A 12,226-nucleotide genomic window follows, 5' to 3' on the forward strand; every position below is an offset into this window, starting at 1 on the left:
GATGTGACGTAAAAAGTCAAAGTTTTTCCACAATACCTGACGAACATTTAGTCTTTGGGCTTCCGTGGCGCAATGGTTAGCGCGTTCGGCTGTTAACCGAAAGGTTGGTGGTTCGAGCCCACCCAGGAGCGGTGTTGTGAGATCTCACATGTAACGTAAAAATCCAAAGTTTTTCCACAATACCTGACGAACATTTAATCTTTGGGCTTCCGTTGCGCAATGTTTAGAGCGTTCAGCTGTTATTCAAAAGGTTTGTGGTTCGAGCCCATCCGGGAGCGGTGTTGTGAAGTCTCAGATGTGACGTAAAAAGTCAAAGTTTTTCCACAATACCTGACGAACATTTAATCTTTGGGCTTCCGTTGCACAATGGTTAACGCCGTCGGCTGTTAACCGAAAGGTTGGTGGTTCGAGCCCATCCGGGAGCGGTGTTGTGAAGTCTCAGATGTGACGTAAAAAGTCAAAGTTTTTCCACAATACCTGACGAACATTTAATCTTTGGGCTTCCTTGAAGCAATGGTTAGCGCGTTCGGCTGTCAACCGAAAGGTTGGTGGTTCGAGCCCACCCGGGAGCGGTGTTGTGAGGTCTTAGATGTAACGTAAAACTCAGAGTTTTTTAAAAATAACTGACGAACATTTAATTTTTGGGCTTCATTGGCGCAATGTTTAGAGCGTTCAGCTGTTATTCAAAAGGTTTGTGGTTCGAGCCCATCCGGGAGCGGTGTTGTGAAGTCTCAGATGTGACGTAAAAAGTCAAAGTTTTTCCACAATACCTGACGAACATTTAATCTTTGGGCTTCCGTTGCACAATGGTTAACGCCGTCGGCTGTTAACCGAAAGGTTGGTGGTTCGAGCCCATCCGGGAGCGGTGTTGTGAGGTCTTAGATGTAACGTAAAATTCAGAGTTTTTTAAAAATAACTGACGAACATTTAGTTTTTGGTCTTCCGTGGCGCAATGGTTAGAGCGTTCAGCTGTTATTCAAAAGGTTTGTGGTTCGAGCCCATCCGGGAGCGGTGTTGTGAAGTCTCAGATTTGACGTAAAAAGTCAAAGTTTTTCCACAATACCTGACGAACATTTAATCTTTGGGCTTCCGTGGCGCAATGGTTAGCGCGTTCGGCTGTTAACCGAAAGGTTGGTGGTTCGAGCCCACCCAGGAGCGGTGTTGTGAGATCTCACATGTAACGTAAAAATCCAAAGTTTTTCCACAATACCTGACGAACATTTAATCTTTGGGCTTCCGTTGCGCAATGGTTAACGCCGTCGGCTGTTAACCGAAAGGTTGGTGGTTCGAGCCCATCCGGGAGCGGTGTTGTGAGGTCTTAGATGTAACGTAAAATTCAGAGTTTTTTAAAAATAACTGACGAACATTTAATTTTTGGGCTTCCGTGGCGCAATGTTTAGAGCGTTCAGCTGTTATTCAAAAGGTTTGTGGTTCGAGCCCATCCGGGAGCGGTGTTGTGAAGTCTCAGATGTGACGTAAAAAGTTAAAGTTTTTCCACAATACCTGACGAACATTTAATTTTTGGGCTTCCGTGAAGCAATGGTTAGCGCGTTCGGCTGTTAACCGAAAGGTTGGTGGTTCGAGCCCACCCGGGAGCGGTGTTGTGAGGTCTTAGATGTAACGTAAAATTCAGAGTTTTTTAAAAATAACTGACGAACATTTAATTTTTGGGCTTCCGTGGCGCAATGTTTAGAGCGTTCAGCTGTTATTAAAAAGGTTTGTGGTTCGAGCCCATCCGAGAGCGGTGTTGTGAAGTCTCAGATGTGACGTAAAAAGTCAAAGTTTTTCCACAATACCTGACGAACATTTAATCTTGGGGCTTCCGTGAAGCAATGGTTAGCGCGTTCGGCTGTTAACCGAAAGGTTGGTGGTTCGAGCCCACCCGGGAGCGGTGTTGTGAGGTCTTAGATGTAAAGTAAAATTCAGAGTTTTTTAAAAATAACTGACGAACATTTAATTTTTGGGCTTCATTGGCGCAATGTTTAGAGCGTTCAGCTGTTATTCAAAAGGTTTGTGGTTCGAGCCCATCCGGGAGCGGTGTTGTGAAGTCTCAGATGTGACGTAAAAAGTCAAAGTTTTTCCACAATACCTGACGAACATTTAATCTTTGGGCTTCCGTTGCACAATGGTTAACGCCGTCGGCTGTTAACCGAAAGGTTGGTGGTTCGAGCCCATCCGGGAGCGGTGTTGTGAGGTCTTAGATGTAACGTAAAATTCAGAGTTTTTTAAAAATAACTGACGAACATTTAATTTTTGGTCTTCCGTGGCGCAATGGTTAGAGCGTTCAGCTGTTATTCAAAAGGTTTGTGGTTCGAGCCCATCCGGGAGCGGTGTTGTGAAGTCTCAGATGTGACGTAAAAAGTCAAATTTTTCCACAATACCTGACGAACATTTAGTCTTTGGGCTTCCGTGGCGCAATGGTTAGCGCGTTCGGCTGTTAACCGAAAGGTTGGTGGTTCGAGCCCACCCAGGAGCGGTGTTGTGAGATCTCACATGTAACGTAAAAATCCAAAGTTTTTCCACAATACCTGACGAACATTTAATCTTTGGGCTTCCGTTGCGCAATGTTTAGAGAGTTCAGCTGTTATTCAAAAGGTTTGTGGTTCGAGCCCATCCGGGAGCGGTGTTGTGAAGTCTCAGATGTGACGTAAAAAGTCAAAGTTTTTCCACAATACCTGACGAACATTTAATCTTTGGGCTTCCGTTGCACAATGGTTAACGCCGTCGGCTGTTAACCGAAAGGTTGGTGGTTCGAGCCCATCCGGGAGCGGTGTTGTGAAGTCTCAGATGTGACGTAAAAAGTCAAAGTTTTTCCACAATACCTGACGAACATTTAATCTTTGGGCTTCCTTGAAGCAATGGTTAGCGCGTTCGGCTGTCAACCGAAAGGTTGGTGGTTCGAGCCCACCCGGGAGCGGTGTTGTGAGGTCTTAGATGTAACGTAAAACTCAGAGTTTTTTAAAAATAACTGACGAATATTTAATTTTTGGGCTTCATTGGCGCAATGTTTAGAGCGTTCAGCTGTTATTCAAAAGGTTTGTGGTTCGAGCCCATCCGGGAGCGGTGTTGTGAAGTCTCAGATGTGACGTAAAAAGTCAAAGTTTTTCCACAATACCTGACGAACATTTAATCTTTGGGCTTCCGTGGCGCAATGGTTAGCGCGTTCGGCTGTTAACCGAAAGGTTGGTGGTTCGAGCCCACCCAGGAGCGGTGTTGTGAGATCTCACATGTAACGTAAAAATCCAAAGTTTTTCCACAATACCTGACGAACATTTAATCTTTGGGCTTCCGTTGCACAATGGTTAACGCCGTCGGCTGTTAACCGAAAGGTTGGTGGTTCGAGCCCATCCGGGAGCGGTGTTGTGAGGTCTTAGATGTAACGTAAAAATCCAAAGTTTTTCCACAATACCTGACGAACATTTAATCTTTGGGCTTCCGTTGCGCAGTGTTTAGAGCGTTCAGCTGTTATTCAAAAGGTTTGTGGTTCGAGCCCATCCGGGAGCGGTGTTGTGAAGTCTCAGATGTGACGTAAAAAGTTAAAGTTTTTCCACAATACCTGACGAACATTTAATTTTTGGGCTTCCGTGAAGCAATGGTTAGCGCGTTCGGCTGTTAACCGAAAGGTTGGTGGTTCGAGCCCACCCGGGAACGGTGTTGTGAGGTCTTAGATGTAACGTAAAATTCAGAGTTTTTTAAAAATAACTGACGAACATTTAATTTTTGGGCTTCATTGGCGCAATGTTTAGAGCGTTCAGCTGTTATTCAAAAGGTTTGTGGTTCGAGCCCATCCGGGAGCGGTGTTGTGAAGTCTCAGATGTGACGTAAAAAGTCAAAGTTTTTCCACAATACCTGACGAACATTTAATCTTTGGGCTTCCGTTGCACAATGGTTAACGCCGTCGGCTGTTAACCGAAAGGTTGGTGGTTCGAGCCCATCCGGGAGCGGTGTTGTGAGGTCTTAGATGTAACGTAAAATTCAGAGTTTTTTAAAAATAACTGACGAACATTTAATTTTTGGTCTTCCGTGGCGCAATGGTTAGAGCGTTCAGCTGTTATTCAAAAGGTTTGTGGTTCGAGCCCATCCGGGAGCGGTGTTGTGAAGTCTCAGATGTGACGTAAAAAGTCAAAGTTTTTCCACAATACCTGACGAACATTTAATCTTTGGGCTTCCGTGGCGCAATGGTTAGCGCGTTCGGCTGTTAACCGAAAGGTTGGTGGTTCGAGCCCACCCAGGAGCGGTGTTGTGAGATCTCACATGTAACGTAAAAATCTAAAGTTTTTCCACAATACCTGACGAACATTTAATTTTTGGGCTTCCGTGAAGCAATGGTTAGCGCGTTCGGCTGTTAACCGAAAGGTTGGTGGTTCGAGCCCACCCGGGAGCGGTGTTGTGAGGTCTTAGATGTAACGTAAAATTCAGAGTTTTTTAAAAATAACTGACGAACATTTAATTTTTGGGCTTCCGTGGCGCAATGTTTAGAGCGTTCAGCTGTTATTCAAAAGGTTTGTGGTTCGAGCCCATCCGGGAGCGGTGTTGTGAAGTCTCAGATGTGACGTAAAAAGTCAAAGTTTTTCCACAATACCTGACGAACATTTAATCTTTGGGCTTCCGTGAAGCAATGGTTAGCGCGTTCGGCTGCTAACCGAAAGGTTGGTGGTTCGAGCCCACCCGGGAGCGGTGTTGTGAGGTCTTAGATGTAACGTAAAATTCAGAGTTTTTTAAAAATAACTGACGAACATTTAATTTTTGGGCTTCATTGGCGCAATGTTTAGAGCGTTCAGCTGTTATTCAAAAGGTTTGTGGTTCGAGCCCATCCGGGAGCGGTGTTGTGAAGTCTCAGATGTGACGTAAAAAGTCAAAGTTTTTCCACAATACCTGACGAACATTTAATCTTTGGGCTTCCGTTGCACAATGGTTAACGCCGTCGGCTGTTAACCGAAAGGTTGGTGGTTCGAGCCCATCCGGGAGCGGTGTTGTGAGGTCTTAGATGTAACGTAAAAATCCAAAGTTTTTCCACAATACCTGACGAACATTTAATCTTTGGGCTTCCGTTGCGCAATGTTTAGAGCGTTCAGCTGTTATTCAAAAGGTTTGTGGTTCGAGCCCATCCGGGAGCGGTGTTGTGAAGTCTCAGATGTGACGTAAAAAGTTAAAGTTTTTCCACAATACCTGACGAAGATTTAATTTTTGGGCTTCCGTGAAGCAATGGTTAGCGCGTTCGGCTGTTAACCGAAAGGTTGGTGGTTCGAGCCCACCCGGGAACGGTGTTGTGAGGTCTTAGATGTAACGTAAAATTCAGAGTTTTTTAAAAATAACTGACGAACATTTAATTTTTGGGCTTCCGTGGCGCAATGTTTAGAGCGTTCAGCTGTTATTCAAAAGGTTTGTGTTTCGAGCCCATCCGGGAGCGGTGTTGTGAAGTCTCAGATGTGACGTAAAAAGTCAAAGTTTTTCCACAATACCTGACGAACATTTAATCTTTGGGCTTCCGTGGCGCAATGGTTAGCGCGTTCGGCTGTTAACCGAAAGGTTGGTGGTTCGAGCCCACCCAGGAGCGGTGTTGTGAGATCTCACATGTAACGTAAAAATCCAAAGTTTTTCCACAATACCTGACGAACATTTAATTTTTGGGCTTCCGTGGCGCAATGGTTAGAGCGTTCAGCTGTTATTCAAAAGGTTTGTGGTTCGAGCCCATCCGGGAGCGGTGTTGTGAAGTCTCAGATGTGACGTAAAAATCCTAAGTTTTTCCACAATACCTGACGAACATTTAATCTTTGGGCTTCCGTTGCACAATGGTTAACGCCGTCGGCTGTTAACCGAAAGGTTGGTGGTTCGAACCCATCCGGGAGCGGTGTTGTGAGGTCTTAGATGTAACGTAAAATTCAGAGTTTTTTAAAAATAACTGACGAACATTTAATTTTTGGGCTTCATTGGCGCAATGTTTAGAGCGTTCAGCTGTTATTCAAAAGGTTTGTGGTTCGAGCCCATCCGGGAGCGGTGTTGTGAAGTCTCAGATGTGACGTAAAAAGTCAAAGTTTTTCCACAATACCTGACGAACATTTAATCTTTGGGCTTCCGTGGCCCAATGGTTAGCGCGTTCGGCTGTTAACCGAAAGGTTGGTGGTTCGAGCCCACCCAGGAGCGGTGTTGTGAGATCTCACATGTAACGTAAAAATCCAAAGTTTTTCCACAATACCTGACGAACATTTAATTTTTGGGCTTCCGTGGCGCAATGGTTAGAGCGTTCAGCTGTTATTCAAAAGGTTTGTGGTTCGAGCCCATCCGGGAGCGGTGTTGTGAAGTCTCAGATGTGACGTAAAAATCCTAAGTTTTTCCACAATACCTGACGAACATTTAATCTTTGGGCTTCCGTTGCACAATGGTTAACGCCGTCGGCTGTTAACCGAAAGGTTGGTGGTTCGAACCCATCCGGGAGCGGTGTTGTGAGGTCTTAGATGTAACGTAAAATTCAGAGTTTTTTAAAAATAACTGACGAACATTTAATTTTTGGGCTTCATTGGCGCAATGTTTAGAGCGTTCAGCTGTTATTCAAAAGGTTTGTGGTTCGAGCCCATCCGGGAGCGGTGTTGTGAAGTCTCAGATGTGACGTAAAAAGTCAAAGTTTTTCCACAATACCTGACGAACATTTAATCTTTGGGCTTCCGTTGCACAATGGTTAACGCCGTCGGCTGTTAACCGAAAGGTTGGTGGTTCGAGCCCATCCGGGAGCGGTGTTGTGAGGTCTTAGATGTAACGTAAAAATCCAAAGTTTTTCCACAATACCTGACGAACCTTTAATCTTTGGGCTTCCGTTGCGCAATGTTTAGAGCGTTCAGCTGTTATTCAAAAGGTTTGTGGTTCAAGCCCATCCGGGAGCGGTGTTGTGAAGTCTCAGATGTGACGTAAAAAGTTAAAGTTTTTCCACAATACCTGACGAAGATTTAATTTTTGGGCTTCCGTGAAGCAATGGTTAGCGCGTTCGGCTGTTAACCGAAAGGTTGGTGGTTCGAGCCCACCCGGGAACGGTGTTGTGAGGTCTTAGATGTAACGTAAAATTCAGAGTTTTTTAAAAATAACTGACGAACATTTAATTTTTGGGCTTCCGTGGCGCAATGTTTAGAGCGTTCAGCTGTTATTCAAAAGGTTTGTGTTTCGAGCCCATCCGGGAGCGGTGTTGTGAAGTCTCAGATGTGACGTAAAAAGTCAAAGTTTTTCCACAATACCTGACGAACATTTAATCTTTGGGCTTCCGTGGCGCAATGGTTAGCGCGTTCGGCTGTTAACCGAAAGGTTGGTGGTTCGAGCCCACCCAGGAGCGGTGTTGTGAGATCTCACATGTAACGTAAAAATCCAAAGTTTTTCCACAATACCTGACGAACATTTAATTTTTGGGCTTCCGTGGCGCAATGGTTAGAGCGTTCAGCTGTTATTCAAAAGGTTTGTGGTTCGAGCCCATCCGGGAGCGGTGTTGTGAAGTCTCAGATGTGACGTAAAAATCCTAAGTTTTTCCACAATACCTGACGAACATTTAATCTTTGGGCTTCCGTTGCACAATGGTTAACGCCGTCGGCTGTTAACCGAAAGGTTGGTGGTTCGAACCCATCCGGGAGCGGTGTTGTGAGGTCTTAGATGTAACGTAAAATTCAGAGTTTTTTAAAAATAACTGACGAACATTTAATTTTTGGTCTTCCGTGGCGCAATGGTTAGAGCGTTCAGCTGTTATTCAAAAGGTTTGTGGTTCGAGCCCATCCGGGAGCGGTGTTGTGAAGTCTCAGATGTGACGTAAAAAGTCAAAGTTTTTCCACAATAACTGACGAACATTTAATCTTTGGGCTTCTGTGGCGCAATGGTTAGCGCGTTCGGCTGTTAACCGAAAAGTTGGTGGTTCGAGCCCACCCGGTAGCGGTGTTGTGAGATCTCACATGTAACGTAAAAATCCAAAGTTTTCCCACAATACCTGACCGACATTTAATCTTTGGGCTTCCGTTGCGCAATGGTTAACGCCGTCGGCTGTTAACCGAAAGGTTGGTGGTTCGAGCCCATCCGGGAGCGGTGTTGTGAGGTCTTAGATGTAACGTAAAATTCAGAGTTTTTTAAAAATACCTGACGAACATTTAATCTTTGGGCTTCTGTGGCGCAATGGTTAGCGCGTTCGGCTGTTAACCGAAAGGTTGGTGGTTCGAGCCCACCCGGGAGCGGTGTTGTGAGCTCTCACATGTAACGTAAAAAGCCAAAGTGTTTCCACAATACCCGACGACCATTTAATTTTTGGGCTTCCGTGGCGCAATGGTTAGCGCGTTCGGCTGTTAACCGAAAGGTTGGTGGCTCGTGCCCACCCGGGAGCGGTGTTGTGAGGTCTTAGATGTAACGTAAAATTCAGAGTTTTTTAAAAATAACTGACGAACATTTAATTTTTGGGCTTCCGTGGCGCAATGTTTAGAGCGTTCAGCTGTTATTCAAAAGGTTTGTGGTTCGAGCCCATCCGGGAGCGGTGTTGTGAAGTCTCAGATGTGACGTAAAAAGTCAAAGTTTTTCCAAAATACCTGACGAACATTTAATCTTTGGGCTTCCGTTGCACAATGGTTAACGCCGTCGGCTGTTAACCGAAAGGTTGGTGGTTCGAGCCCATCCGGGAGCGGTGTTGTGAAGTCTCAGATGTGACGTAAAAAGTCAAAGTTTTTCCACAATACCTGACGAACATTTAATCTTTGGGCTTCCTTGAAGCAATGGTTAGCGCGTTCGGCTGTTAACCGAAAGGTTGGTGGTTCGAGCCCACCCGGGAGCGGTGTTGTGAGGTCTTAGATGTAACGTAAAATTCAGAGTTTTTTAAAAATAACTGACGAACATTTAAGTTTTGGGCTTCCGTGGCGCAATGTTTAGAGCGTTCAGCTGTTATTCAAAAGGTTTGTGGTTCGAGCCCATCCGGGAGCGGTGTTGTGAAGTCTCAGATGTGACGTAAAAAGTCAAAGTTTTTCCACAATACCTGACGAACATTTAATCTTTGGGCTTCCGTGAAGCAATGGTTAGCGCGTTCGGCTGTTAACCGAAAGGTTGGTGGTTCGAGCCCACCCGGGAGCGGTGTTGTGAGGTCTTAGATGTAACGTAAAATTCAGAGTTTTTTAAAAATAACTGACGAACATTTAATTTTTGGGCTTCATTGGCGCAATGTTTAGAGCGTTCAGCTGTTATTCAAAAGGTTTGTGGTTCGAGCCCATCCGGGAGCGGTGTTGTGAAGTCTCAGATGTGACGTAAAAAGTCAAAGTTTTTCCACAATACCTGACGAACATTTAATCTTTGGGCTTCCGTTGCACAATGGTTAACGCCGTCGGCTGTTAACCGAAAGGTTGGTGGTTCGAGCCCATCCGGGAGCGGTGTTGTGAGGTCTTAGATGTAACGTAAAATTCAGAGTTTTTTAAAAATAACTGACGAACATTTAATTTTTGGTCTTCCGTGGCGCAATGGTTAGAGCGTTCAGCTGTTATTCAAAAGGTTTGTGGTTCGAGCCCATCCGGGAGCGGTGTTGTGAAGTCTCAGATGTGACGTAAAAAGTCAAAGTTTTTCCACAATACCTGACGAACATTTAATCTTTGGGCTTCCGTGGCGCAATGGTTAGCGCGTTCGGCTGTTAACCGAAAGGTTGGTGGTTCGAGCCCACCCAGGAGCGGTGTTGTGAGATCTCACATGTAACGTAAAAATCCAAAGTTTTTCCACAATACCTGACGAACATTTAATTTTTGGGCTTCCGTGAAGCAATGGTTAGCGCGTTCGGCTGTTAACCGAAAGGTTGGTGGTTCGAGCCCACCCGGGAGCGGTGTTGTGAGGTCTTAGATGTAACGTAAAATTCAGAGTTTTTTAAAAATAACTGACGAACATTTAATTTTTGGGCTTCCGTGGCGCAATGTTTAGAGCGTTCAGCTGTTATTCAAAAGGTTTGTGGTTCGAGCCCATCCGGGAGCGGTGTTGTGAAGTCTCAGATGTGACGTAAAAAGTCAAAGTTTTTCCACAATACCTGACGAACATTTAATCTTTGGGCTTCCGTGAAGCAATGGTTAGCGCGTTCGGCTGTTAACCGAAAGGTTGGTGGTTCGAGCCCATCCGGGAGCGGTGTTGTGAAGTCTCAGATGTGACGTAAAATGTCAAAGTTTTTCCACAATACCTGACGAACATTTAATCTTTGGGCTTCCGTTGCACAATGGTTAACGCCGTCGGCTGTTAACCGAAAGGTTGGTGGTTCGAGCCCATCCGGGAGCGGTGTTGTGAGGTCTTAGATGTAACGTAAAATTCAGAGTTTTTTAAAAATAACTGACGAACATTTAATTTTTGGTCTTCCGTGGCGCAATGGTTAGAGCGTTCAGCTGTTATTCAAAAGGTTTGTGGTTCGAGCCCATCCGGGAGCGGTGTTGTGAAGTCTCAGATGTGACGTAAAAAGTCAAAGTTTTTCCACAATACCTGACGAACATTTAATCTTTGGGCTTCCGTGGCGCAATGGTTAGCGCGTTCGGCTGTTAACCGAAAGGTTGGTGGTTCGAGCCCACCCAGGAGCGGTGTTGTGAGATCTCACATGTAACGTAAAAATCCAAAGTTTTTCCACAATACCTGACGAACATTTAATCTTTGGGCTTCCGTGAAGCAATGGTTAGCGCGTTCGGCTGTTAACCGAAAGGTTGGTGGTTCGAGCCCACCCGGGAGCGGTGTTGTGAGGTCTTAGATGTAACGTAAAATTCAGAGTTTTTTAAAAATAACTGACGAACATTTAATTTTTGGGCTTCATTGGCGCAATGTTTAGAGCGTTCAGCTGTTATTCAAAAGGTTTGTGGTTCGAGCCCATCCGGGAGCGGTGTTGTGAAGTCTCAGATGTGACGTAAAAAGTCAAAGTTTTTCCACAATACCTGACGAACATTTAATCTTTGGGCTTCCGTTGCACAATGGTTAACGCCGTCGGCTGTTAACCGAAAGGTTGGTGGTTCGAGCCCATCCGGGAGCGGTGTTGTGAAGTCTCAGATGTGACGTAAAAAGTCAAAGTTTTTCCACAATACCTGACGAACATTTAATCTTTGGGCTTCCTTGAAGCAATGGTTAGCGCGTTCGGCTGTCAACCGAAAGGTTGGTGGTTCGAGCCCACCCGGGAGCGGTGTTGTGAGGTCTTAGATGTAACGTAAAACTCAGAGTTTTTTAAAAATAACTGACGAACATTTAATTTTTGGGCTTCATTGGCGCAATGTTTAGAGCGTTCAGCTGTTATTCAAAAGGTTTGTGGTTCGAGCCCATCCGGGAGCGGTGTTGTGAAGTCTCAGATGTGACGTAAAAAGTCAAAGTTTTTCCACAATACCTGACGAACATTTAATCTTTGGGCTTCCGTTGCACAATGGTTAACGCCGTCGGCTGTTAACCGAAAGGTTGGTGGTTCGAGCCCATCCGGGAGCGGTGTTGTGAGGTCTTAGATGTAACGTAAAATTCAGAGTTTTTTAAAAATAACTGACGAACATTTAATTTTTGGTCTTCCGTGGCGCAATGGTTAGAGCGTTCAGCTGTTATTCAAAAGGTTTGTGGTTCGAGCCCATCCGGGAGCGGTGTTGTGAAGTCTCAGATGTGACGTAAAAAGTCAAAGTTTTTCCACAATACCTGACGAACATTTAATCTTTGGGCTTCCGTGGCGCAATGGTTAGCGCGTTCGGCTGTTAACCGAAAGGTTGGTGGTTCGAGCCCACCCAGGAGCGGTGTTGTGAGATCTCACATGTAACGTAAAAATCCAAAGTTTTTCCACAATACCTGACGAACATTTAATTTTTGGGCTTCCGTGAAGCAATGGTTAGCGCGTTCGGCTGTTAACCGAAAGGTTGGTGGTTCGAGCCCACCCGGGAGCGGTGTTGTGAGGTCTTAGATGTAACGTAAAATTCAGAGTTTTTTAAAAATAACTGACGAACATTTAATTTTTGGGCTTCCGTGGCGCAATGTTTAGAGCGTTCAGCTGTTATTCAAAAGGTTTGTGGTTCGAGCCCATCCGGGAGCGGTGTTGTGAAGTCTCAGATGTGACGTAAAAAGTCAAAGTTTTTCCACAATACCTGACGAACATTTAATCTTTGGGCTTCCGTGAAGCAATGGTTAGCGCGTTCGGCTGTTAACCGAAAGGTTGGTGGTTCGAGCCCATCCGGGAGCGGTGTTGTGAAGTCTCAGATGTGACGTAAAATGTCAAAGTTTTTCCACAATACCTGACGAACATTTAATC

The 12,226-nt window shown here is 45.2% G+C and overlaps 1 non-coding gene across 1 annotated transcript; it reads left to right on the top strand.

Annotated features, from left to right (window-relative positions):
* Nucleotides 1–4,604: 4,604 nt before the first annotated feature.
* Nucleotides 4,605–4,677, top strand: TRNAS-GCU (transfer RNA serine (anticodon GCU)). Its single transcript has one exon. It is a non-coding gene; the product is annotated as a tRNA-Ser (tRNA).
* Nucleotides 4,678–12,226: the final 7,549 nt, after the last annotated feature.

This window comes from Phalangium opilio, unplaced genomic scaffold (assembly GCF_054372755.1).
Source record: "Phalangium opilio isolate 3A_F unplaced genomic scaffold, DU_Popi_V2 ptg000352l_1, whole genome shotgun sequence".
Lineage (NCBI taxonomy): Eukaryota > Metazoa > Arthropoda > Arachnida > Opiliones > Phalangiidae > Phalangium > Phalangium opilio.